This window comes from Palaemon carinicauda, chromosome 5 (assembly GCF_036898095.1).
Source record: "Palaemon carinicauda isolate YSFRI2023 chromosome 5, ASM3689809v2, whole genome shotgun sequence".
Taxonomy (NCBI): domain Eukaryota; kingdom Metazoa; phylum Arthropoda; class Malacostraca; order Decapoda; family Palaemonidae; genus Palaemon; species Palaemon carinicauda.
In genome coordinates this window covers 190,032,201-190,037,200 of record NC_090729.1, presented here as the reverse complement: position 1 = coordinate 190,037,200, position 5,000 = coordinate 190,032,201, and positions in this window count along the sequence as shown.

Below are 5,000 nucleotides of genomic sequence, written 5' to 3'. Positions count from 1 at the left end.
AGACTGGCAATATATACGAATGATCAGTGGCCAAGCCCCCTCTCCACATAAGCTATGACCAAGGAGTGCTAGGCAATGGGTGCTGATCATTCAGCAGATAGACCTATAGGCTCCCCAAAACCGCCATCTATAGCTCACACGGATGGTGAGGTTACAGAGATCCAAGGAACTAACGAGTTGGAGCGGGACTTAAACCTCTATCTGGTGTTCACCAGTCAGGGACGTTAACGCATCAGCCACCGCATTTGGCAATTTTCCTCACCACGCTGGCCACTGCGGATTGGTGATGGTAGGAGACTTTAGTCCGATCGCTCAGAGCAAACCAACCTAGTACGTGTGGTCTTGACTGGTACAGCTACGCTGATCATAGTGATACACAGACCCTTCCAACACGTTAACGTATCCCCACTTAGAAAACCATTATTTACATATTATTATTATCATTACATTATTATCATTATTTGCTAAGCTACAACCCTAGTTGGAAAAGCAGGATGCCATAAACCCGAGGGCTCCAACAGGGAAAATAGCCCAATGAGGGAAGGAAATAAGAAAATAGATAAACTTTAAGTGATGAACAATTAAAATAAAACATCTTAAGAGGAATAACAATATCAAAATAAATATTTTCTATATAAACTATAAAAAATAAAAAAAATAACAAAAGGAAGAGAAATGAGATGGAATAGTGAGCCTGAGTGTATGTGCTTGCATGTACTGTATAATTATACAGATAAATATAAATGGAAAATAACTTGCATATGTACGATGTTCTATAATACATTAACCCTTTCACTGCCAGTGATGAACTCAACGAAAATTCTGAAGCAGGAATGTTTTTCAAGATCACACAAATACTTTGCTTTGGGTGATTTTAAAAAGATGTTTCTGGTTTTCAAAATATGCATGTTACCACAGGAGTTAAAGAACTACCAGATAAGATCCAAGAAAGTAGACTGTGGTGGTATGGTCATGCTATGAGAAAAGATGAACAGTATATTGGGAGGAGAGTGATGGAAATGGAGGCAAGGGGAACGAGAAGGAGAGGGAGATCAAAGCGAAGGTGGATGGACTGTATCAAAGATGACCTTCAATCAAAGAGATTAACTGGTGATGAAGTGTGGGACAGAGGTAGATGGAGAAAGCTGGCCAGAAACATCGACCCCACATAGAGGTGGGAAAAGATGCAGACAAAGAAGAAGAAGAATAAGTTACCAATGGCAGTGAAAGGGTTAATACAACAATGACCTTAAAAATGTACAGAATTATGTCAATTTAACTAAATAAACTAATCTCAAGGAAGGCTATTTGGTAGTAATTGGAATTTCTGAATAACATGTGTGGAAAATAAACTCGACACTAGCTATTGCTAAATTAGCAGTAGACAGAGAAATAGTTGCAATGCAAGATCATGAGACAGCAAAGGAATGAGGCGAGTTTGGACGTCATTCGAACAAAAGTACCTCATTAAAGGAGAGAACGCGTTGACTTTCATTTTCCTCCTTACCTTTCCTAAGCATTTGTTTTATTTTCTCATTACCTACACCAGCGAAGTTGGAAGGAGGTTAGGTTTTCTCCCTTGTTTGTGTTTCTTTGTGTGTGAGTGTTTGTTTGTGAACAGCTTCCTGACCACAATTTTAATCGTAGAGTAATGAAATTTGCAGGGATTAACTGTGGTGTAAAACGCTGGAAAGGATTAAACTTTGGAAGGTGAAGGGCACAGACTAAGGTCAAGGTCAAGGTCAAGCAAAATGTCTAATTCATGTAATCAACCATAAGCTTGGACAACGTTGTCACAGAGACTTCAAACTTGGTTCATGTGTGAGTGTATGAAAATCCAAGCCAAATAATACAGGTTAAGGCCAAAGTCAAGGTCAATGTCAAGCAAAAGGTCGAGAAACAAGCTGCAGCGGCGGAGGTCTGCGTTCTACTAGGTGCCCCTCTAGTTTTCCTTTTTTTCTTCCACTCCTGAATAAGAAAACCTCCTAATTTTTTTTCTTCCACTCTTGAATAAGAAAAAAACTCCTAAAACCGATGGATAATTAATCAAATAGAAAAAAAAAAAACGATTTCAGGCAATATAAACACAATTACAGATTACTTGATGGAAAGTAATTACCAAATGATGAATAGATAGATTGATTGATTGACTTAGTTCTCTGGCATCCTGACATCGATAGTCATTGACGCCGAAATCGTTTGTTATAAACAAAGAATAAAAGAATATTCAGTTCAATCCAATAAAAGCGAAGATGTCCATATAAAAGTTAAATAGCTTTCAGAAGACCTTTTTCTGAAATAAATCTAAAATTACCGCTAACAGAGTACAACACATGCTGCCCAAGAATCATAGAAAAGATGAACCTGCTATCCTATTTAGAACAGTGTTCTTGACAAATATCAGAGACAAGATAGTATTCAGTAAATATAATTTAAAGTGATATTTACAGGAAAACATCAAATTTATCAAATAAATTCGGATTTCCCCAAAAATGAGAACTGAGGCTTAATGTCTAAAGAATATTAGTAAATGAAAGCTCTGTCACTGTAAAGCTATACTGTACAGCCCAGCTATATACGTCATCATCATCATATCTCTCTGTCTGTCTGTCTGTCTGTCTCTCTCTCTCTCTCTCTCTCTCTCTCTCTCTCTCTCTCTCTCTCTCTCTCTCTCTTTATATATATATATACATATATATATATATATATATATATATATATATATATATATATATATATATATATATATACAAAAATAAAACATTAACAACTAACGCATCCATTTCTAGTCAATTGCAGGACAAAGGCCTCAGACATGACCTTATTCAGGTGTGATGTTTGGCCATCTCATCTCCATGTTGGCTACTGCGGATTAGTGATGGTGGGAGACTCTAGTCTGGTCACTCATAGCCAACCAACCTAGTATGTATGCCCCTGATTATAGTACAGCTTTGCTGATAATGGCGATACACAAACCCTATCACCACGTCAAGGTATCCTCACACAGAAAGGAAAATATATATACATACATATATATATATATATATATATACATATATATACTGTATATATATATATAAATATATATATATAAATATATATATATATATATATATATATATATATATATATATATATATATATATATATATACACACAGTATATATACATATATATATGTATATATACACACACACACATATATATATACACATATATACATACACACACATATATATATATATATATATATATATATATATATATATATATATATATATATATATATCTATAAGATGAAATCATTGCGGTAAGATTACTATGACCTAAAACCAGAGGATGAACTAGACCATGAACCAGGAACCATAAAAGCATAAAAGTTCATCCCTCGCAAATCCTACGAACATAATATGTCAATAGGATCCACTTCCAAGGTCCTCGGAGGCGTTTCTGAGTAAAACAATTGCCTCAGGAAAAGTGAAAGAAGCATTTGTCCTGCCGAGGAGAAAAATAAACGCGTTCAACGAAGACATTTTATCCTCGTCTTGAGCAGCTCATCTGTTTCTGGGGGCAAAGTGCTGACCCCGTTCCAAATGGGGCGTAAATAGTCCGCAGAGTTCTTTCATCCATCGGAGAGGACATTTAGAAATGTGGGCTGGATCTCTCTCTCTCTCTCTCTCTCTCTCTCTCTCTCTCTCTCTCTCTCTCTCTCTCTCTCTCTCTCTCAGTAAGTATTTATTATATAATTCCTCTCTCGCTTAAGCCACGGCCATTTATATTTTACTTGACTTCAAGAGTATCTCTCCTATATAATCAAAAGCAAGTGTGTGATATATATATATATATATATATATATATATATATATATATATATATATATATATATAGATGTATATGTATATACATATATAGTATATATATGTATATATATACACAGTATATATATATATATATATATATATATATATATATATATATATATCTTCCCTGTCACGTTCAGTGAGAGAGGGATTAATCATACCCTGGTGAGAGGGGGTACCCCATAAAGTACACTCGGAAACCACACTCTCACACAAATTGCCTAACCTACAGTTTACAGCTTGGAAAGGGGGAGTTGGTGGGAAAGGTTGAATGTGTGTGTGTGTGAATCTGTCTACATATTTAGATGTCATTTTTGAAGGCTTGGGTGGTACACTAGTATACAATAGGCGAACAAAGACAAAGAGGTCACCTATTTACATTTTACGGTTGCACGAGTCTTTATAACATAAACATAAATAGGGATGATTATGATGAAAGAAATGTTTTAATATTTTGTTTCATTTTCAAATCCGAAGGCCCATGGTCCAACAAACCCTTTCCATCATCTAGCCAAAGCACCATAGAGAAGCATAAAAAGGTAGGCTTAACTCCCATTGGAGAGATAAGCTCATGTTTAACATCATGTAACTATCAAAACTGAAATCAACTTGATAATTTATGATCAAACATGGAGGACCAGATCCCTCATTGAGAAGAAAAAAACTGGTCCATCTCGTGCAGGACTTTCTAAAGAAGTTTAATGTCGTCTATTCCTACCAATGCCCAGTGCGTGGATATTGGAATAGTGACGATGAGACTTTCTAAAGGTTTGTCTTGCCACGTGGGTGCTATTTAGATGCACCAACTCCTGGCGGGCAACAAAATCATCGAAAGAGAAGACATCACTGGTAATACCATAATCATCGGCAACGCCCCGCACAGAAAAAGTCTATGGGTCCTGGAGGCCCCCCTCATACAGCAGGAAAAGTTGAACCGTAATACTACACAAGAAATGTTTCTCCTCCCCACCTGCCGTAGGAACACCAACCAACCCTTCACCAATATCAAGGAGCATGAGGACGATCTGTAACTGAGATTCTCCTGGCGAGCACCTCAGCCAATCAGGAAGCAGCTCATGACTCAGTGGAACTGGGAACTGAAAGGCAGAACAGCTTGTCTGATTCTGAGCCCCGAACAGG